Source organism: Chenopodium quinoa, unplaced genomic scaffold (assembly GCF_001683475.1).
Source record: "Chenopodium quinoa cultivar QQ74 unplaced genomic scaffold, ASM168347v1, whole genome shotgun sequence".
In the NCBI taxonomy this organism is placed as follows: Eukaryota; Viridiplantae; Streptophyta; class Magnoliopsida; order Caryophyllales; family Amaranthaceae; genus Chenopodium; species Chenopodium quinoa.
In genome coordinates this window covers 2,071,252-2,096,233 of record NW_018744813.1, presented here as the reverse complement: position 1 = coordinate 2,096,233, position 24,982 = coordinate 2,071,252, and positions in this window count along the sequence as shown.

The following is a 24,982-nucleotide window of genomic DNA, read 5'->3' as shown; positions in this document are numbered from 1 at the left end:
ATGGTCCGCTTGTCCCTAGACGTGGGTTGTAGATGGTCCGCTTGTCCCCGGACGTGGGTTGTAGATGGCCTGCTTGTCCCCGGACGTGGGCTATAATTGAGACCTGCGAAATAAAATCTGTCAGGGGACTCGTATAGACTATGATTGACTTGACCAACTGACTTGACCAAGTTTGACTTGACACGACATGACATAACATGAGTATGACTTGTGATTGTGTATGTATAGTTTGAGTGTGTGTGTGTGTAGACACAAGCAACCGAAAATGCAAAAGCAAAAATTTTCCATCATTTTTGTCATGAGACGAGTGGAGGTTGCCGACTTTCTCCCGAAAAAGAAAGACGTGAAAAATGAAATTTTATTTTCGAACTTCCCTCGATAAAAATTTTGATAAAGTTTTTGAACTTCCCCAAAATAAAATAATGAAAAAGGGAAGAAGTTTTGAACTTCCTCCTTGAGCAAGACAAAATGAATCGTATGGATTGAATTGCTTGTCCCGAAAATATTGTATGCATGATGCATGTTCTTAAGGCAGGAGGCTAAGGACAATTACATCATGTGACACGATAGATGAATGAACTTAAGTCATGGAGTTATGCATCATATATGGTGTAAAGAAACGATCTTGAACGTCACATAGGTCTAGAAGCTAAGCACGTATATAGATGAAGTGATTATGAACGTTGCTTAGGTCAAGGAGCTAAGAACGATATGCTTTGTATTATTACATATCATTGATATAGAAATGTTACTAAGCACATTATGCGATGCATGAAACAATGAACATTGCTCAGGTCAAGAAGCTAAGCAGGTATACAACGTTTCTTCTTATGAATGTTGTCTTGAAAGATGATGAAGCATGCGAGGTAGGGAAACAAGATTTCATGATAAAGGGTTCCTAAGGGAAAGATTATATGGATATGTATGTGTGAAAGAAGTGTGTGAAAGTGATACTAAGGTGAGGGTGTAAAGGTTATGGTGATGGAAATATATGCGTGAAGATTCAAAGATGATGACTCTTTAGGCTGGGTAAGCTAATGTGATGTGGGTTCAAGCCCCCAAGTCTAGCTCTAAATGGGTAGGGATATAGAGATAAGCATTGGATATTCTTTGACTCGATCATGCATAGATATGAATATGAATGTGGCCGCACCTCAATGTGAGGTTGCCTACGTATCCGTTAGGAATTAGGCCGAACGTAGCTCTAACCGAACTTTGCACAAGTGTATGTACACCTCAAAGAGGTATTTCAAGGGTTGTAATATGGTTAAGTTGATAGTTTAAAGAAGAAAAGGGTACAAGGCACAAGACCCGAGAGAATCCCCAAGAGGTGTAATTGTGAATTTGAAAATTTTGAATTTTGCAAGATTATTTTCAACATTTTTTTTTCATTCTTTTGAATCAATGTAGGGAATCTTATATCATGCGGTCCATCATTCACTTAGCATTCATGTTTCTCAGGCACGGTACCAAGCACTCGGTAAGAGACGCGATTCGAGACGTGTTTGTATCAAAGACATTGGAACACTTGCCTATAGACATTGTTTTATTGTTGCTTTGCTGTTTTTTTTTTATTTGCTTTTTTTTTACTTGATTTTTGAATGTTATACAATTACACATCTTCCAATCCCAGGGTTAAGTGAATGTGGGTTGAATAAATGAAGGCCAAACGTTAGACGAGGCTCAAAATGGTTAATGAAGAAATGAAATGTGATTGAACGATTAACAGGGAATGACAGGGTTGCAAAGGTGCCTCAAGTCATTGGTGTACCTTGGGTTTAGTTCGGTAATTGATTTTTTTTATTTTTTATTTTTTATTTTTTATTTTTTGAGAATGAGTGAATGAAAGAAAAATTCTATGATCGAGATGTAAAGGAAATTTGCTCATTTTATTAATGGAAAAGGTGAACGAAACACATGAAACATATAAAAATTCGAAATGGAAAACCTATGCTAGACATGAATGCGGGAATGGAGATGAATGATAAAGAAAGAAATCATGAAATCTTGCACCAAGGATCTGTTGTGCGCCTTGTGTTCATTACTTCTTGCTGCCTGGAGGGACGGGAAGTTTGTTTGCATCCACCAAGTCTTGAATGACGTCCTTCAAATTCCAACATTGCTCCGTAGTGTGGCCCCTTCCTTGATGGTACTTGCAATGGGCATTGGGATTCCATTTGGCGCTCCTTTCTTCAGGTTTTGGCTCTGGAATGGCCACATAGGTGTGATCAAGCCTTGACCGTAAAGGCGATCAAAGGCTGCATCTTAAGTCATTCCTAAAGAAGTGTAAGTTCTTTTCTTCTTGGGCAATGGAGCATCAAGAGCTAACACTTCATTGATATCAACTTGGCTTATATTGTTGGTAGTATTTTCGTGCTTAGAAGACGAAGAAGAAGGATGGTCGTTCTTCATGCTTTTCCAAGTGTTATTATTATTACTACCAGCAGTCTTTATTAGCTCATCCTCGATATTGATGCCGATGTCGTATACAGCTTCAAAAGTGTTCAGTGGAAGAAATTTGAGATGTTCCCTAGATTTATGAGTCAGATTTTGAATAAAGAGGCGAACCATCTCTCTTTCTTTGGGAGGATCTACCAAGAGTGAAGCTGTTTCCCTCCACCTGTTAAGGTAAGCGGTGAAGCCTTCATTCTCTTTCTGTTTGAGAATGGAGAGTTCACGTTCAGAAGTTTTAGTTTGAATGTTACACTTGTAACAATTCATGAAAATATCGGTGACATCTTGCCAAGTCGCCGTATGCTTGGCATCTAGGGAATAAAACCATTGTTGGCAAGCATGTTCTAAAGAGAGAGGGAACACCGTAGGGAAGAGTGTTACGTCCAATCCCTTAAGAGCCATGGTTGCAGAGAACGCCTTCAAATGGAATATTGGATTGTCAGTAGGCTTCAACTTTGGAATATCAGTAGTGGAGAACTTTTCAGGGAGTTTGTCTTTCACATCCAAAGGAGTGGGAGGCCGTTCCACATAAGTGAAATCCTCAGAAATCTTACTCATTTGTTTCTTCAATTTGTCAAGGTTGGAAACAGTGACCTTGTTTTGTTCCATGGTAGTGACCCTAGTGGTAAGGGTATGCATCATGGCAGACAGTGCCTCGATTGATTTGTTGATTTTCTCAATATCTTCTTTAATGGCCATTGAAAGGTGATAAGTAATGTGGAGATGGCAAAGTTCTCTATGAACGCCTATTAGATTTGAGAGATTGTTGCGGTAATGTCTTGAACCGTATTATACATCCCTGTTCCTTGACCAAGTGCTGTGAAATAAAATAATTCACTTAATTGTTTGACTCATTGCTCAAGATAGGAAAGGAAAAAAATAGACATCTGAAAACAGGTGAGAAAACTCCACTCATTTTTTATTATGATGAAAAAAAGGGTGCATAAACCTAGTATACGATCATAAACGACCTGGTGCACGACTCGAGTCGGAACATAAAGAAAGTGTGTGGACTATACTTGACTCGTGAGTGACTAAGTGATGTTATAAGACTCGTGGTATGATCGTATGGCTAGACATGTGAACAATAACCAAAATGACTGACGCGAGGACCAAATTAACACGAAAGACTTAAAAAAAGCTGACTGGACTTATTTCAAGGGCACCGTGACACGGAAAACTGTACAATGTCACGGTACAAGCTGCCGTGACGCGGTTTTTTTTTTATTTTTTTATTTTTTTTTGGAAATTCACCGTGCCACGGTGGAAATTGCCGTGACACGGTAAACTTTCCTGCGCCACGGTAAACTTTCCCATGCCACGGTGGATGCTAACGTGGCACGGGATTTTTTTTTTTTTTTTGGTGCTGGAAATTGACGTGACATGGTGAACTTTCCCGTGACATGGTGGATGCTGACGTGGCACGGGAAATTTTGTTTTTTTGTTTTTTTTTTTTTGCTGGAAATCCACCGTGACACGGTGAACTTTCCTGTGCCACGGTGGATGCTGACGTGGAACGAGATGCAAAGAATAGTTCACAACCTAAGGTCAAGTTCTATGTTCGACTATGGTCGGGTTTATTTCGTGTCAATAGGGTACCATGGTTAAGAGTTTGGACGCGTTAGCAAGGCAGCCTCCCTTGGGGGAGAATGCCAATGGGCGGCTCCGCGAGTTCGTGATGAAATCGAAATCGACTCCATGGTTTGGGTGGATTTAATAACTCGGATGAACCCTTATTGCCATGAGCGTTTTTGGATTGAAAGGGCTTAAATCCCCCGCGGCTAAGACACATGTAGAACACACACGTTTTTTCAAAAAAATCGAAGGAAGTTGAATGTGAGAAGAGAAAACAAGCCACCAGACTGATTTTAGAACTGCCGTGACACGGCAGATATTCCCGTGCCACGGTACTGCACACCGTTAGATGGTGTACTGCACCGTGACACGGTAGATTCTACCGTGGCACGACAGTCAGAAAATCTGACTGGTGCCCTGTTTTCTTCGTACGCAATCAAGTTATTCAGTTTTTCCTAAGAGACAGACCTAAACGCGACGTTAAAACGTCTATGCTTATGCAAAAATGCCAAATTAATTACAGGAATATTTTTCAAGAATCTTTCAAGTCTCATCCACTCATCTTAATTAAATACCGATCACTCAAATCGATAAATAACCAAGGATCTCCCTAGTGGAGTCGCCAAATTGTAGGTGTCGCTCGAAATACGCCTACGTTAGAGCAAGTGTGAATATTCTTGGCAATCATAGGAAGTGGGAATTGACATTACGATTAGGGACAAAGCAAAGTATGGAGCCGCCAACAAGTTTTTAAGGAACTTGTAAACCGTTCACAGATCATTATAAGGCAACCACGAATAAGGGACAACGATAGGCAACAACGATAGGCAACAACGATTGACCCGTGAAGGTTAAACCCCATTTATAATCCATGAGATTACTAACTCCATATGGTTCGGAACCACGAACGGAGGATCGGGGATGATGGTACGAAGTGAGTCATGAAGTTACATTCGCCCGTATTGGCCTCTACTCGATTCTTATAGTGAAAAGTGATTCCTGCGATCTCAAAGGCATAAAAACAAAAATTCAATTTGCTCCAAACTATTATTTAGATAAATTGGTTGAATATTAATGCAACACATAATTCTATAACATTGTGATCACTTTAATTAAGAAACAAGATTAAAAAGGAACCTAAACTGGTTGTCCAAATTATCTTATTAGGCGTGATTTTCTATTACATATTCCGTTTAAACATGCAATTTAGTGATCATAAATATAATAAAATAAACATTAATATTAGAAGCAATTTAACAATAATTCCAACGATATAAAATTATTAGAAAAATAATAGAAATAAAAGGAACATAATTCTTACTTTGGTTCTACTTGCTTGCAACTACAAAAAAATAAACGAGTTAGTAACTTCAAGGAAATAATAAAACAATAATTAAATTAAATTAAATAAAGTAGAGTTGATTTGGGGCCAAACCCTCAAACAGTTCTACCTTTCACGCCTTGGCATAAGGACAGAACCACGAGTAAAGTATGGACTCCTGGGAGTGCTTGAAGAAGGAATTTTGAAAGAATAAGGGTAGGCTAGTGTTTATGCTAGAGCATAGAAGAGAGAAAATAGAGAATTAATTGATGCCTCGCACATCAGAAATGAGGGGGTATTTATAGAAAAAAATGTGCTAAGGAAACACACGGAACCCTAAAATGATAAAAACCCTAAAAAAGTATACCGCATCACGGAAAAGTGTACCATGACACGAGAAATCCCACCGTCAGACGGGAAACATTCCCATGTCACGGTGTACTTTTGTGTGACGCGGGAAATATATGCTGAACGGGAGAGAAAACGCGTTAAGGGTTTACGCGGAAAGGACACGAAAACCCCCGTGTCACAGAAGGTGTCCCGTGTCACGGGAAATCCCACCGTTAGATGGGACAGTTTCCGTGACACGGTGGACTATTGTCGTGACGCGGGAATTTTTTGTCCGTTTTTTTCGTCTAAATTCATTTTTAACCCTAATTTCGTTCAGCATTTTAAGTGCCGATTGATAATTTCGAGCCATTTTCTGATTTATTATTATTTGGGCTAAAATAAGAAAATAAGTAAATAAAATAAATAAAAGGTTTGGGCAAAAATAAATCATAAAACAATAAAATAAAAAAGGTTTGGGCTGAAATTAAAAAATCTATGCTTTGACCAAACATCAAGACTGATCCATGGACTATCCATAAATTGAATTTAATTAAATACGATTTTTTAAGCACTCTCGGGATTAAATACTAAACCCGACCAATAGTGACGGTGAAAGATTGTTCATCATCGGGTTTGGTTTTGGAGATACATTTTTAGGTGTCTACAGTAGTTAGTCGGTCTATGAGTCTAGGACTTAGAGTGCGGCTCTGGGTGCACGGAGCATTATTATACTCCCCAACTGACAATCTATGTGTCTGTGAAGGACACGATGGCTAGAACCAAACAGAGGGCCACTAGACAGCGTCGAGGAGACGGTACTTTGGAAGTACCGTAAAGAGAGGTAACCCCAGTTAAGGGGTCTCAGGGTAACGAAGGTTCTAAGGATTATTCCCCATCTAGCATCCCAAGAACCCCCAGCGATACAATTTTGCATGAGGGTGGAGACGGTGAAGAGACCGTTTCCTTGATGGAAATCGATCGAGTTGACCATGTACACCGAAACGGGGAAGAGTCCACTTTTAGGTCAGCCGGTGACCAAAGGGACGATGAAGAATCCGCCTCGGGGTCTTGCTCTGAGGATGAAAGTGACACTCCCCTCCCTCCGCTTGAGGATATGGAAGTTTAGGAGGGAAAAAAGTGGGAGGATAAAGACGATCCTTTCTAGATTCATGTCTCTACTAAGGACAGAGACATCATGATAAACGGTATAGAGGGTTTTGTGAAGAAGCGGCCCTTGGGTAAGGATTATACCATCCGGGTGCCGCCTGTGCTAGGCACTATTGCCTAGGAGGATGACCAGCCGAACGCCGACACCTACTTTGGATGTTATGAGGCGGCGTTTCTGGCAGGCCTCCGCGTTCCTCTTCACCATGCGGTGAGAGCTATTCTTAGGGCTTATGGCCTAGGAGTCTTGCAGCTCTCACCAAACTCATGGGCCAACATTCTGGGGTATGTTGCCGCCTGTGAGATGCAGAACTTGAACCCCAGCTGGCAGGCGTTTACCCATATGCATTACTTGAGTCGCAACCAAGGCGGATGGAGGTTGTGGTACACACTAACCACCCTTCCAAAGTATCAGATGACGTTGGACAAAGTGTCCAAGTACGACGGTTGGAAGACACAGTTTTATTTGTTGTCTGCCCTAACCCATAAAGAGAAGAGGGAGATGCACCGGTACAATAAGAAACCTGACCTTCTTGGTTCGCAAGTACGCTCTCCCCAAAATACCGATAGATGACTATGACGCAATCATGGAGATCGAGTTTTTTAAGCTCCATCCGGAGAATCTCTCTACCAGGGACGTAATCAAAGTCCCTAACAACTGGATTCCCATGTGCGCATGGTTTAAGGACAAGGCATTCTTGTCCGCCTGCGGCCTCAGCACCATGTTTCCAGGACGTATGTCTGACTGGCATCCGGCTTAATGCCGCTTGTATTTCTGCTACTTAATCACATTTTTAATGTTTTTGTTATCTTTTTGCAGAAGAAGATCTAAACATGGTGGCTGAAGAGAAGACCCCCAAACGGTGCTCTTCTCAGATAAGAAGAGACCTGGCGGAGGCCAAAGTTGCCACGCTAAGGGCAGAGGTAAATTTCCTTTACATCTCTTCATTTTATCAGGCGCTACTAGATGCTAAGCTTTGTTATTGATGTTGCAGGGTGGAGAGCCTCCAAAGTCCTTCACCAAGAACCTCTTCAAGCGGGGCCTGGAGGATGCCCCTACCCCAACCAAACTTGCTAAGTCTGCGAAAGCGACTTCAGGTAAGACGGGTCCAGATGGGTCCTCCGGAAAGAATCGCCTCCGCATCAGGGGGAAGAGTGTAACCGTGAGAGGCTTCGGAGTGGGCTTTGATATGGTCCCATCCGGCCTCACTGCGCCTGTGGGTGGAGCAATCCTAGAAGCTTCTGAAGGTAAATTCAATCCCTTCAAATCCCCACCTGAATTGGGATGGCCGTTGCGAGTGATGTTACACTCGCAACAAACTTCTTCGTCAGACGGCCAGCATCAATCTGGTGCCGCCTATATGGCTCGCTCACCTTTAACGACTGCTGAAGATCAATCCCCACCGATGGCCGGATGTCTAGGCGTATGCCTGGGCCATGCTGGCGGCTGTGCATAAGAGGGAGAAGGATGCTAATCCCGGCATTGAGGTGTTCAATGTCGAACGGATCTTGGCGCTGCTTTCTGAGGTACACTTAGCTCTTTTTTCTGTAATTAAGCGTAAAGTATCCCGCATGATTGACACCGCTTGCTTTTGCAGACCATGCTCAGGGTTGAGGGGCTCAAGCGGCCTTATGCCTGACAAGGTAAAGTCGTATCCCCAAATCAAAAGTAATTCCTAAATCCTCTTACTAATGTAGATAGGGAAGTAGGGTCGAATCCACAGAGAAAGGGATCTTTCTATTCCTAAATAACTAAAATAATCTAGATTATGAAGTAACCAATATTTATAATTGAAATAATAAACTAAACTATAGAGATCAAGAATAAGGAGAAAATAATATATAAAAGGATCTAGAGCATAGGTTCACCAATAAATAATATTCAAGGGTTGAATATAATAATCATTCATCAATGCATAATTAATCAGATTATAAAGGGCTTTCGCTACGTATTATAATCACACAATTAATTTAGCGGTATTAAATCTCATCTTTCGAATCTCGACCTAACCATTTATAAATTAACCTGCCCATTGAAACTAGACCTAAACATTAATTCTCATCTGTCGAATCTCGAATCAATATTGTCAAACTCATGCATAAGAGATCTGCGCAAATCTAGTCACAGAGCATTAAACCAATCAATAGGAAATTAATCTAGCATTGATAATTAACAACAATAAATTACCCCTTCATATTATTTATGGATCCCCATAAACCCTAGAAAGAAAACTACTCACACATAATAGAAACTAAACTAATCAAAGAAATAAAGCAAGACATGATTAAAGGAATAAAATAATCAACTAAGATTAAGAGAAGAGAAATCGTTACCAAAATAAATCTGGAATTAAGAGTAGATTCGGAACAAAGGTTTTAGAGAAAGGAATCTAAGAAAACAATTAAGAGAGTCAAGAAAGGAAAGAGAGAGAGAGAGAGTAAAATCGTATTACGGAGGAGTATTTATACTCCGTACAAATCCTAAACTAAAACAAACTAAAATGACGCTAATCGTCTTCTAACAAATACACGTGCCCGATCGGGCGAGGCACCGCCCGATCGGGTGCGCCTTTTTGCTTCCTTAATAAAAATATCGCGCCCGACTGGGCGCGTCACTGGGCGCCAACCTTAGCTTCTCCCGCCCGGCCGGGCGCGCCTCCGGGCGCCATCCTCTTTGGCCGGGCAGCTCACTTGGGCCACTACTTGGACTACGATTGGGCCCCAATTCTTCGGGCCAATCTGGGTTTCCTCTTCCGGTCTTTAATACTCGGTCCAAATGGCCCGGTATCACCTATACCGAGCCCTTAATCACCGGTTCGATGGCTCTAACCGGCCCTGGGCTATAGAATCTGGTCGTGCTTCTCTAATGTTCTTGATTGGTCCAAAATATCTCGGAAAATTCTCCAAAAGTATAAATCCCTTCAAAAGTCAACCAAATCTACGAAAACACTAGAAAACACCAATTAGTAATAAAAAAGGCTCTAAAGAGCCAAAAACACTACCAATTATGACCAAGGGACGGGGGTAAAATACTATATAAAACAGACACATCAAACTCCCCCAAGCCAAACCTTTGCTTGTCCTTAAGCAAAGATCTCTTCAATGAATCAATAAATATACTTCACCCTAAAAAGTAAAAACTAAGCACAAACGATCCAGGGTAAACCAAATAAACATGCTTCAAAATCAACCAATCAAATCCATCTTATTACCAATCTTCCCTAACAATTGTCAAACAGAGCAAACCACAAGAGCATATAGAATTCAAGACTAGTGCTCACGCACTCAACTCTCATTTTTGTGGCGAGTAAAAGATGTACTCGATCGCTCTCCATCAAACCCCTTTATGTGAACAATGCCCTCCCAACTCACACTCTCGTGTGTATAAAACAATGAACGCTCAATCCTATTAGTCGACTCGAAATATGTCAAATCATAACTTGCATTGATAAACAACACTTTCACATTCATACAATTCTATGCACAAAGGTCGGAAGGTCTTTAAAGCTTGTAATGTATGGCTAGGGTAAAGGGTAGGAATCATTTGGGAACAAGTGAGAGAAAAGCTATGCTTAAGGGAGCAAATCCTATCAAAACCCATGATAAAAAAAATAATGATCAACATCTCCTACATAACCAACTCTAACATCAACCAAATATACTCCAATCATAATAAACAATCCCAACTCTTACATATCACTCATAAGATATAATAATGAAAAAGTTGAGTGAATAAACAAACTTTATTTCCAAACTTGAATTTTTTATTGAAGCTCTATTATTTTTCTTTCGATCAATCTCCAACTTGAACATATGAACATTGAACACTTTTCTTTTCTTTTTAAGTTCACTTTTTTTTTCAACATATTTTTTTCCTTGAACTTCTCTTTTTTTTTCTTCATAACATCATACTTTATTTTTTTCAAGAAAATATAACTCTCAAACTCATCAAAAATAAACATATCAACAACAAAACAACTTCTCAAAAGCCCACCCAAGCTGTGCAAATATTAAGCACACTACAAACTCCCTCACCTCACTCACTAATAGCTCCCCCAAGCCAAGCTTAGGACTAGTAACCAATGGGGCAAAATAGGCTTGTAATATGGCTAAGAAAACAACAAAAAGTCAAGGCAATAACATGGGTGGCAAGAAGGGAACAAATGTATCTACAATATCTGGAGGCTACCTAAAAGAACAAATGCCTTCGTCCTCCACAATGTGCATAATAATGAATCATATAAATATTACTAATAGTTGCAAACCAATACTCAAATTCATTGGCTTACTAGGAACTATGGAACTATCACACATTCCTAACCAAATCAACTAGTCAAGCACTATATTCACAAGTAGTTGGACAAAATTGACGCATGTTAAGGTTTCAAGGCAATCAAACATCAAATCATGATTAACTAATCCACAATGCTTATCATAAAATACCAAGAATCAAAACAATTTTCACAAGTAAGGGGCACAGGGAAGCATAATTTACAATTCATTGGAACGTATTTTTAGATTTTTTTATTTTTTAATTTTATTTTTTAATTTTTTCATAGATAAGAAATCTATAAAACTAACCTAGAAAGCAAGAAATCTAACCTAAGAAAACACACCAAAAATAAAAGAAAAGAGGAAAAAGAAAGATACCAAACCAAAATCTCCCCCAAGCCAGAATCAGATAATGTCCTCATTGGCTCAGAACCTAGCCCAGCATAGCTAGTCCTGATCATCCTCATCCATCGAGCCGAAGCCCGCACCCCCACTGCCACCTGCACCACCTGCACCAGAAGAGCTTCCACCAAAATAATCAGCATGAAAACTCCCCCCCGCCGGTCCCCCGAAAGGAATGTCCTGGCCATACCCATAGAAGGAAGAATAGTCCGTGTAAATACCATGGGCAAAGGGATCCCTATCGTATCCCTGGGGTGGAGGCTGAAACCAGTCAGGGTGAATAGCGTCGTCGGGAATGTTGCCCCGACGAGCATAATCATCATACATAGGGTAGAGAGCTCTACCGTGGTTCCTCTCCAGGTACCCTAACCTATGGTCTATGGAGCCAACCATCCTCCTAAGGTCAATATGGGAATGCTCGATACGTCCCAGGGCCTGACCTATACTCTGAAGATCCCAAACTGGATCAGAGTCAACATGAGGGACGGAGTGAGACATGCGAGGAGGAGAGAAAGCCACCTCGGGCTGAGGCTGAGGCTGAGGCTGGGGTGGTGGAACTAGTGGTGGTGGTGCCACCCCCCTAGAGTTGGCAACTAATACATCATAAGTGTAAGATGGTTGCCCTGGGGGAAAGGCGGTCAAGTCAGGACTGGGTAGGGGAAAGATGGGCAAAGCTTGCTTGCTCCCAGTCCTAATACACCAAAAGGGTGTCTGCTCGCTATCCGGTCGCACCCACCCCAACTCCTCAAAATACCTAGCAGTCATATAGGTATCTGGTCCACAGTTGTTCAGCTGGTGGGGTCCACCCACTATAAAATCGACCTTTTTCACTGCTATCCGAGAGATAAGGCCTCCTAAACGGATGGGGGTTTTTGATGTGGTGCTGGCCGTGGCATGCCTACTCAAATGGTGAACAATAAACCTACCTATGTTCAATTTCCCGAACCCATACAGATAGTGTCCTATGACAGCTACTCAAATGGGGCTCGTTCCTACCTAAAAAACACAAACCCGCAAATCTTTGCCAGATTTTTGGGACAAGGTGGTGAATAGGTTTGGTACTAGCATGTTGGGGGTCGGGAGTAGGCAAACCAGTCAAAGCATGATATATGTCACCCATTTTATAGTCCGCATGCCATTGGTGAGATAGTTTAGAATTTAATTCAAATAATTTACAAAATTCTTCAAAAGTTAAACTAATATTTCAATTGTTCAACCTAAAAAATAAATTTAGCCCATTTCTACTACTAACAACATGTAAAGAAGACAATAATTCACAAGTAAGTTCTCGGAATGTAGGATAGTGCATATCAACAAATTTTCTCATGCCAATGTCATTTAAAAATCGTATTACAAAATCATACAAACCAAATGATTCTAAAGTAGGGCAGTGTAACCACCGAGAAGGAATTACATCACGACCGATTAAGTGTTTAGCTTCTCCTTTTGCTCTCGGCTAGCAAGACGGATCGTCGGCCAGTACGAAAGTTGCAAATCCAGGTCGTATTCCTCCGTCGAACTGGAGATCCTACGGAAAATGGACCTAGCCCTCTTTGAAGCCATGGTAGAAAATGGTTTTGAAAATTTATTTGAATAAAATCTGAAAATTTTTATATGGAGATGTCGAGGATGAAGAGGGGATTACAAATATGTAAAAAGTTTTAAAATTGGGAAAGAAATAAAGAAGAAATCTTAGAGAGAAGGTAGAGATAATTTGAGTTTTAGAGAGAGAAAGTAATGTAGGAAATAATGAAATGAGAAAACCGAAGGAAGAAGAAGAAAAGGGCCGTCGGGTATCTCGCGCCCGGTCGGGCGATCTGAATTTTAATTTTTGCTGAGCTCTCGCGCCCGGTCGGGCGATCTGGTGTACCCGATTTCGTATACTCTAGCACCCGGTCGGGCGCCCTTCGCCCGATCAGGCGATATGATGATGTAATTTTCGCCTCTTCTCGCGCCCGTTCGGACGAGCTTTACCCGATCATGCGGACAAAATTGTCCGTATACGACGAATTTCGCGCCCGGTCGGGCGCCCCTCGCCTAGTCGGGCGAGAATACTCAAATTAAGAACCTTGCTCTCCCGCCCGGTCGGGCGATCTTCGCCCGGTCGGGCCCGAGGCTAATTGACGGTTTTCACTTGTTTTCTTCTTTTCTTCAATTTTTTTGGCTAACTCTTTTCCTTCAAACCTGCATAAGCACTCATAAAACTCATTAAATTCCCTCATCTCTCCTCTTATAAGAAAAAGGAATGAAAAACTAGTCTAAAAAAAAGCATTAAAAATATGGGTTGCCTCCCGCAAAGCGCTGGTTTATCTAGGTCCCGCACGATCTTCTTACCAAGTATAACAGCTAGGACCCTTGGCCTAACACTTGATCGGGCGGTTTCTCACCTGGTCTAGCGGTGTTTAGGCTGCGATGCGGCTTCCTGACATACCTTGTGGGACGCCAAATCACCTTATCTGGTGGATCCTCCTTGACTTGGACTGGGAGACCTTCAATACTACGCACTAAAGATCCTTCTTTGATCGAGGATTGCTTCAAATTTTCATTGCATTCAACACTTGCAACTCAATCTGGCGGAACGCTAACCGCAGGCTCAAAACGCACAACTTGCTTGACCAGTTCCACCTTGTCGTCCTCAAAACCAAGACCAACATTGTAGAGTGCTCTTTCTATTGCATCAACTTCCTTCTGCCATTTGTCTATCTCATCTGAAAAGGATGCAACACAAGATACCGCCTCCAAGGGATCTTTTTCAAGAGCTTGGGGCTTGTTAGAATAATTCTCAACCACATTAACACTGAAACATTTTTCCTCAGTCATTGAGCTTTTAGGGGTATTATTAAGATTGAAAATAACTTTATCATCCCCTACTGATAGTGTTAACTTACCACTTCTTACATCTATGATTGCTCCCGCAGTGTTAAGGAATGGTCTACCCAAAATAATTGGGGTTTACATATCCTCAGCCATATCAAGAACAACAAAATCAACAGGTATATAAAATTTAACTACTCTAACGGGGACATCCTCTAAAACACCTAAGGGGTATTTGAAAGAACGGTCGGCCATTTGTAGAGCTATATTGGTAGCTTTTAATTTACCCATATTCAACATGGAACACAGAGATAATGGCATGACGCTAACGCTAGCACCCAAATCACATAATGCATTATCAATCAAGAGATTGCCTATATGACAAGGGATAGAAAAAATACCCGGATCTTTTAATTTAGGCGGAGACTTATTTTGAAGTACGGCACTACACTCTACAGTGAAAGCTACTGTCTCTACCTCACTAATAGACCTTTTCCTTGTCAATATTTCTTTCATAAATTTTGCATATGAAGGAATTTGTGTGATTAATTCAATGAAGGGAACTGTTACCTTCACATCTTTTACCATCTCCAGGAACTTACCAAACTGCTTATCCAAGTTTGTCTTCAATTGACGATTGGGGAATGGAAGTTTGATAATTGGCTTTGGAGCATTATTGCTCTTGTCTGGAGTAGCCACCTTCTCTGGAGTCGTACCCTGAAATGTAGAATTAGATATGTTAGTATTATCCTTTTGCCCTACAGGGACATGAACTACATTGTTTGGTTTAACGGAGTCAAGATTAGCATTATTTAATAAAACAGGTTCATCAATTCTGGGCATAGGGGGCCCTTCATAATTGAACCACTCCTTAGAGTAATTTCAAATGCTTGATCCGTATGCCTGGTCGGCTGTGCCGGCAGAGCTCCCTATTGGCGGGCGTGTAGAGTAGCGGAAAGTTGCGCAATTTGATTACTACAATTTTATTATGTGGTAGAATTTGATCAATTATCGCATCTCTACTCTCCATGTGCTTTTGCATATTGACCAACATTGCTCTAATTTCCACTAGAGAGAAGATGAGGAGGTTTGTTGTGGCTGGTTCTTCTGGCCAGCATTGGGATGATAATATTTTTGTTGCTGTTGTTGTGGCGCCTGTGGTTCTTGTGGTGGTGGATTTTGAACATTGGTACTCCGGTAGGAAAGGTATGGATGATTCCGATACCCAGGATTGTAGGTGTTGGAGTATGGGTTATTCTGCCTATAAGCTTGAAAGGCATTAACTTGCTTCACGGAACTCCTGCAATCTTGCTCCCAATGACCTATAATACCACAATTTTCACAGAAAGCCTCATTAGAATTATTATTAATCGCAGAAACATTAGCTACATTAGATGTGCTCAGATTATCTAATTTTTGGCATATAGAGGTCAGTTGAGCTTGTGAAAAGGATACAGAGTCAACACTATTTTTCCCCTTGTTAGCAAATCCTCTAGGATTCCCATATTGGGAATTGTGTATCGTCATGTCTTCAATAACCGGACCAGCATCTTCAACATCAAGATTCATAAATCTCCCACTAGCTGCAAAATCTAAAATTATTCGAGAAGAATTTCCAAGGCCATTGTAAAAGGCTTGGATTAACTGCCATTGTGCTAAATTATGGTGGGGGCAGTCTCTTTGTAGATCCTTGAACCTCTCCCAAGCCTCATATAAAGATTCACTGGCTTCTTGGGCAAAGTTCTGAATCGCACTCCGTAGTACGCCTGTTCTCTCTGCATGATAGTACTTGTTATAAAAATTCAAAACAAGAGTTTCCCAATTAGTTATACCAAGTGTAGTTCTATTTAAGCCATTAAACCACAATTTAGCTTTTCCAGTTAAAGAGAAGGGAAAGAGAATCTCCCTGATTTGGTCTTGAGTGACCCCGGCTTGCCTGATGGTATTGCAATATTGACAATAGTCGGCAATGTGAAGATTCGGGTCTTCACCCTTAGCTCCCCTGAATTGCTTCCTCTCTATCATGGTTATAAATTGAGTTTTAATTTCAAATTGAACCCCATCAAGAGCCGGAGTGGGGGTGAGATGTGGAAAATCTGTAAGCTTTGGTTGTGAGTAATCACTAAGCTTCTTTGGAACTGCCATCTCTGATTCTACGTCTGATGATACCTCTGAATCGCTAGAACCAATCGGAGGATCACGGTGATTATTGTTATTATCACCAGAATCTGCCAGGATTTGCTTGTAGAAATATTTCTGTCTATAGAAGGAACGTTCGATCTCAGGATCGAATGGGATGTACCCTGATCTGGAACACCTGGGCATAAACAAAAACTAGAAGCAAATATGAGATTTTCCTAAGAGAACTAACGCTCTCTGAGACAAAAAGATAATAATCGAGACTACAAAAATAATTAGAAACAAAAATAAAACCGTCTCCCCGGCAACGGCGCCAAATTTTGACAGGGTAAAGTCGTATCCCCAAATCAAAAGTAATTCCTAAATCCTCTAACTAATGTAGATAGGGAAATAGGGTCGAATCCAAAGAGAAAGGGATCTTTCTATTCCTAAATAACTAAAATAATCTAGATTATGAAGTAACCAATATTTATAATTAAAATAATAAACTAAACTATAGAGATCAAGAATAAGGAGAAAATAATATATAAAAGGATCTAGGGCATATGTTCTCCAATAAATAATATTCCAGGATTGAATATAATAATCATTCATCAATGCATATTTAATCAGATTATAAAGGGCTTTCGCTACGTATTATAACCACAAAATTAATTTACCGATATTAAATCTCATCTTTCGAATCTTGACCTAACCATTTATAAATTAACCTGCCTATTGAAACTAGACCTAAACATTAATTCTCATCTGTAGAATCTCGAATCAATATTGTCAAACTCATGCATAAGAGATCTGCGCAAATCTAGTAACAGAGCATTAAACCAATCAATAGGAAATTAATCTAGCATTGATAATTAACAACAATAAATTACCCCTTCATATTATTTATAGATCCCCATAAACCCTAGAAAGAAAACTACTCACACATAATAGAAAATAAACTAATCAAAGCAATAAAGGAAGACATGATTAAAAGAATAAAATAAACAACTAAGATTAAGAGAAGAGAAATCGTTACCAAAATAAATCTGGAATTAAGAGTAGATTAGGAACAAAGGTTTTACAGAAAGGAATCTAAGAAAACAATTAAGAGAGTCAAGAAAGGAAAGAGAGAGAGAGAGAGAGTAAAATCGTATTATGGAGGAGTATTTATACTCCGTACAAATCCTAAACTAAAACAAACTAAAACGACACTAATCGTCTCCAAACAAGTACACGTGCCCGATCGGGCGAGGCACCGCCCGATCGGGCGCGCCTTTTTGCTTCCTCAAGACTAATCTGGCGACCGTCCGGGCGCGTCACCGGGAGCCATTCTTAGCTTCTCCCGCCAGGCCAGGCGCGCCTCAGGGCGCCAGCCTCTTTGGCTGGGCGGCTCACTTGGGCCACTACTTGGACTACGATTGGGCCCCAATTCTTTGGGCCAATCTGGGTTTCCTCTTCCGGTCTTTAATACTCGGTCCAAATGCCCCGGTATCACCTATACCGAGCCCTTAATCACCGGTTCGATGGCTTTAACCGGCCCTGGGCTATAGAATCTGGTCGTGCTTCTCTAATGTTCGTGATTGCTCCAAAATATCTCGGGAAAATACTCCAAAATCATAAATCCCTGCAAAAGTCAACCAAATCTACGAAAACACTAGAAAACACCAATTAGTAATAAAAGTGGCTCTAAAAAGCCAAAAACACTACCAATTATGATTAAGGGACGGGGGTAAAATACTATATAAAACAGACACATCAATGCCCTGTAGGCGTCGCTCGAAGTGCGCCTAACTTAAAGCATGTGTGAATATGCTTGGCACTCATAGGAAGTGGGAATTGACATATACGATTAGGGACAAGGAAAGTAGGGAGCCGCCAAAAATTTTTTAAGGAACTTGTAAGCCGTTCACGGATCATAAAAGGCAACCATGAATAAGGGACAACGAAGGCAACAATGTTTGACCCGTGAAGGTTACACCCCATTCATAATCCATGATATTAATAACTCCATATGGTTCAGAACCACGAAAGGAGGATCGGGTATGGTGGTACGAAGTGAGTCATGGAGTCACATTCGCCCGTATTGGCCTCTACTCGATTCTTATAGTGAAAAGTGATTCCTGCGATCTCAAAGGCATACAAACAGAGATTCAATTTGCTCCAATTTATTATTAAGCTAAATTGGTTTAATATTAATGCAACACATAATTCTAAAATATTTGTGATCACTTGAATTAAACAACAAGATTAAAAGGAACCTAAACCGGTCGTCCAAATTATTTTATTAGGCGTGATTTTCAATTACATATTCCCTTTAAATATGCAATATGGTGATCATAAATAATAGAATACACATTAATATTGGAAGCCATTGAACAATAATTCTAACAATATAAAATCGTTAGAAAAATAATAGAAATAAAAGGAACATAATTCTTACTTTGATTCTGTTTGCTTGCAACTATAAAATAATAAATGAGTTAGTAACTTCAAGGAAATAATAATAAAAACAATAATTAAATTAAATTAAATTAAATAGAATTGATTTGGGGCCAAACCCTCAAACAGTTCTACCTTTCACGACTTGGCTAAAGGATAGAACCACGAGTAGAGTATGGACTCCATGGAGTACTTGAAGAAGGAATTTTGAAAGAACAAGGGTAGGTGAGTGTTTAGGCTAGAGCATAGAAGAGAGAAAAATAGAGAATTAATTCATGCCCTGTACAGCAGAAATAAGGGGGTATTTATAGAAAAAATGTGATAAGGGAACACACGGAACTCTAAAATGATAAAAACCCTAAAAAAAAGTATACCGCGTCACGGAAAAGTGTAGCGTGACACGGGAAATCCCACCGTCAGACGGGAATCATTCCCGTGACGCGGTATACTTTCATCATCGGGTTTGGTTTTGGGAAGACATTTTTAGGTGTCTACATGCCCGGAAGAGGGAGGAGGTAAAAAGAGCCATTAAATCGGCTAGGGATTCTCAAGATGTTGCTGAATATGAGTGTACAATTAGTGAACTTGAAACTAAAGCCATCTTGATGCAATAGGCGGAGGAGGTTAAGGGTCTCAAGCAGGCTCTGACGGAGGCTAAGGAGAAAACCATCACGGCTGAGACCAAACTCAAGAAGGCGGAGGAAGACCTCCTGACCTTGCAGGGTGTCTCCAAAGAGAATGTTGGCCTCAAGGCGGAGGTTGAGAAGCTGAAGCAGGACGCGGAGCAGGTCCATAAAAACCTCAAGGAAACCATTGAGGCGGTTAAGGAGCGGGTGATCGCCGAGAACGAAGAGGATTCTGACACCCGGAGGAAAATCGCCTGGGCCGCCCTTTAACCCGACAAAGACTACCGCCTGTGGTCTCTGGCTTTTCAGTATGCCGAGATTGTAGTCTATTTAATAGAGAAGGGTGAGCTGGAGCCTAAATCCTTCTCCGCTTGGATGAACAAAGAGTTCGCCGAGCCTCCCAAAGACCAGCCTGGGGAAGGGGAAGCCATCGATGTCCCTTCTGACGGGGAAAATCCCAAGGAGGACCAGTTGGCTACCAACGAAGGGGCTCAGCATCAGGAGAACCAAGCAGACCTCCCTCAACCATGATTTTAGTGGCAGTATGCCATTTTATGATTTCATCTTTCCGCCCTGCGTGCCGAGTTTTTATGTTCTTTACTGACTATGGAATCGGTTAACAATTTAATTTCTCTTCTTCCCATGTGATCCGATAACAATATTTATCCGGCTTTTTTCCGGTTTTAAATGGAAGTGCCGACTAAGTCGGTTTTATGAAATTTATTTTGCCTCGATTTATGCATATATATATTCTGCATTTAAAAAAAAAATTCCTATCTTTTTAAAGCATGCGGCGATTTCAGACAGTAGGACAGTATACTGGCTATTTTTGTGTGATTGGTTTCGGTCCATGTAAAATTAATTGAATTTGGAATGTTTGATACTTTAAAGAGTATGGAATGTTCTTAAGTCAATCAATCACAGTAGTGATTGCCCCAAACCAAGTGCACAGCCAGCATCCAGCACCCGTTATACCCAATCCGAGCATCCTTATAGGGTTCTTTGCTAGCCAAACGGACGACAACCATTGGTCGGTCATTAACACAGGGGACATTGTACGCCTATCTGATATCCTTTAGACAGCTGAAAGGCCATCTAGATTACCTTCAATCACTTGCCCTATTGGGGCAATTGGTATTTCATTGCTAGTCAAACGGAATGCTTCCGCCTGACCGTCTATGGAACAGGAGACACGTTGTTCGCCTGTTTGTCAAGTCTCAAACAACATAAAGGCCGTCTGGGACATTCTCAATCCATTGCACCTTAATCGCCTACCCCATTGAAGCAGTTGGCACAACTTGTTCAATAGTCCAACAGAGAATTTTGGTATTTGCCGGCTGATGCACAACTCCTCCCCCAAAATCCACAAGGGGATGGGAGACATCCGTCATACTATCCGGCCTGTATTTCAGGTTAGATAGACATTTGTACCTAATGATTTCTGAGGAGCTTCCTGTGTCAATTAAGATGCGACCAACCAATTGGTTGGCCACCTTGCATTTTATGACCATAGGGTCATCATGCGGCCGACGGACTTTGCCTTTGTCCTTTTCGGTAATGATGACTTTAGGGAAGGCGGATGTGCTAGCCGCCTGTCCCTCATCAACATAATGGACCATCTTTCTTAGATGATCCTTGTTTCCTCGGATGGTTGGACCACCACCGGCGAATCCGCTTGCTATCGTATAGACCGGTTCCTCATCCGTTTCAGAGCGGATAGCAGGTTGGGGAGTCTTCTTGCTTAACTTCCCAAGATTCAATTTGGAATCCACTTTGGACTTCACATAAGATTTCAGCGCTCCTTTGATGGCCAGATGGTCAAGCTCCCGCTTGAGGCTGAAGTAGTCGTTGGTATCATGGCCGACATCCTCATGGTAGTGACAGTATTTAATCTTGTTCCGATTTTCAGCGGAACCTTTCATAGGATTTGGCTTCTTAAGAGTCAGCCGATCCTTAATCTCCATGAGGATGGAGTAGTTGTCCTTGTGGAACTCGTACCTTGGAACGTACGGTTTCCACTCTTTCTTTTTCTTCTAGGCCGGCTGATCGGAGTTATCAACCGCCTAGATTTGTTTTTTCTTTTTGCTCTCTTCTGGTTTTAGAGACGGCTGAGCAAGTTGACTCTTCTTCTATCGGTCAGACTTCTTACAATCTGACTGCTTATTAGAGAAGTAGAGCTCGGTCGCCTGTATATAAGCGTCCGCCTCCATCAAGGCTCCTTGGAGGGTGAAGATTTTCTTACGGACGAGTTCGAACTTGAAAGTCGACCCGTGCTTCAGACCTTTGAAAAATTTTGTGAAAGCCACTTCGTTAGACAGCCTTGTATCTGGAATCTCACCAGATTGAACCGCCTGACGTATGATTGCATCCCTTCTCTATCTCCCTGCTGCACATGGCCTAAATCAAGGCTCGTTTTCTTTGAAGGGATGTTCATAGAGAAGTTAGAAGCAAACAAGAACGCAAGCATCTTGAAGCTATTTATGCAACCAGCCGGCAGATTGCCAAGCCACTGTTAGGCAATGCCCATCAGGATGGCTGGGAAGCGTCGACACCAGGCGGCATTGTCCAACCCCTGTAAGTACATGAGGTGGGTGTATGCCAAGAGGTGGTCTTCAGGGTTGGAAGTACGATCATAGGTTCCAACCATGACATTTTTAACCTTGGTCGGCTGTTCGGCCTTAGCTATTTCCCTGGAGAACGCAGAGGGCTACTCCCTAAGGTTTTGTAGCCGAAGCTGCCAGTCCAAGAGATGATAGTTATATGCTGCATGTCCTCGGAAGAAGGCAGGTCGGATGTAAGGTAAAGCAGGTGCTCTGTATGGTGGTTGTGCCATATACTGTGCCGAATTGATTAGGTGAGGCCCCGACTGCATGAGGGGGTCGTTTGAGGCACAGGTTTATCTTGAGAAGCCATATTAGAGGTACTCTCCCCACAGACGGCACCAAATATTTTGGGGTTTTTCGTATCCCTCGGGAGAGTTACAGCTCAAGACTAGATTCACAAGGTCGCTTGTACGTGCAAAACAAACAAACCGCCGGATGGTCGTTGGTCCGCCTCCGAAGATTAATTAGTAAAGTGTTTGTAATAAAATGTGCGGAAATTAAGTTATCTGCTCGGATTTCAAGCTCAGGTGCTGTCTATTTCTTGAGAACGACAGCTTAGTAATAATTGCACTAATTAACGTAACATGTCCCCATAAATGAGGGCAATGTCCCTATTTATAGGGTCCTTGGGAAGTGTGCCCTCCCTATGATTTGATGACTTAGGGATTAGGGCATGCCGTTTTGCGGCACCCTCAAATTCTGGGCCTTGAAGGCCGCCTTTTGAGAAGGGATATCTAAGTGACACGTGTCACACATTTGGAAAGGCCATTTTGGGCGCATCTCAGGGCGACACGTGTTGCTCTCTAATTTGTCCACTAGGGGTTATTAAATACCCCAAATAAGGAGTTATATATGCTTGACACGTGTCACCATCTGGAAGGTCCGAGTTGGCACCCCTTCCAGTGACACATGTCAAACTCTGATTGGGCCACTTGGCAGGATATAAAATACCCAAAATAGAAAAAGTGATGAGTATCATTTATTGTGCTGAATATGTCTAATCCTTTTTTGTTCTATTTTGGTTTTAGTATGTCTATAAATGAAATAATGATACCTCGTTTGTCCTAAATGTGTCCTCCTCTATTGAAATAATGATATCCTCAATAAATTGTACATATGTCTTTTATAGTATAATACAAATTCTCCAACAAGTTATACATATCCTCCAACAAATTGTCCATATCATTTATTATTGTACATTTTCTTTATCAAATAATACATATCCTCTTACAAATTGTATATATACTCTATCGAAAACTCATATCCTCCAACAAATTATATATATATATATATATATCTATGTATGTATATATATGTATATATATATATGTATGTATATATATGTATATATATATATGTATATATATATATATATGTATGTATATATATATGTATGTATGTATGTATATATATATATATGTATGTATGTATGTATATATATATGTATATATATATATATGTATATATATATATATAGAAATAGGATCATATGAGACCACCCCCCTTATGTGAGAACCCTATTATATGTGAGGACATATTACAACCGTTGGATTAATTGCATCCAATGGCTACAATTTATCCCAATAAAATGCAATTTCAAATACAATTTTCAAGCATTTTCTCTCTCCTCCTTCATTCGAGGCGCCATTTTTCTCTCTCCTCCTTCAATTTCTCTGCTCCCTTCTTACTGCTCTCTTCCTTTGCTTTGATTCTTCTTCAATTCTGCTTCTAACTTCATTGGATCTTTGTCAAGGTAATTTTCGTTGATTTTAGTTTGATTTTCGTTGATTTTAGTTTGATTTTCGTTGATTAAAGTTTGATTTTCGTTGATTTTAGTTTGATTACTTCAGGTTTTTGTCAATTTTTTTGCGATTTTTGGGGATTTTTGAACTTATTAGTTGATTTTAGTTTTAATTTTGCTTCATATGTTTATTTAGGGTTCTTTATAGTGTAATTCGAACTTTTATTTATAATTTCTGAGGTTATGAATGGTTAAAGAGATTGATTTTGTCAATTTTGGTACTTGCATTTCACTAATTTGTGCTTAAATTTTGATGCACACTAAGTGTTTGACAATATTCCCCAATGAATCCTATTATTTTATCAATTTCAAATGTACTTTTTTAAGTATCTATTTAGTGAAGGACTACCAGTTAAGATGCTTTCGACTACATACATGTCTTCAGACAAATCAGTTGAGGGATTTGATTAAGTAGCTAACTTTTGGTTAAAAGTTATGAAAGCAAGTAATGTTGATTGTAGAACAAAATACAATAGAATATTTTGATGCGGGTGTTGATTGGCTATTACTTTGTTATTTAAGCCTCAAGGTTGTCCTGATTATGGTTTTCGATATCCCAATTAATCTAGTTTTCTTGAATGTTACCTTATACCATGATTATTCTAAGAGACAAAGAACTTCTTGTATAGGGCTGCTTCTAACTTTGGCTGGCATTGGGGAAGGACATTCTGTGAGTACTGGCTGAAGTCTTAATACTAACCTTATTGTCTCTTTTTTGAGTTTTGACTTGAAATTGATATATGCAGAACAATTCAATGAGTTTTTTCTTATGTTGTGCTGAATTATGGCTGCTCGGTCGAGCTACGGGGTCCATCAAATCTTGAACCATTGGTTCATGCACTGAAGTCCTTCATTCCACATGCTTCCATCTGTGCAAAGAGTTTTGGAGTCATCTCATCTTCAAATGCTCAATCTTCATTTATTAAAAAGGTATATAATATTCTTGATGACACTTAATCTATTTTATATGGTAGAAAATTAAGAGTTGTTATGCATTATATTATTGTTATCTCTAAGTTATTATTGTTTCTTTATTCTAATACAATTATCAATTATAATG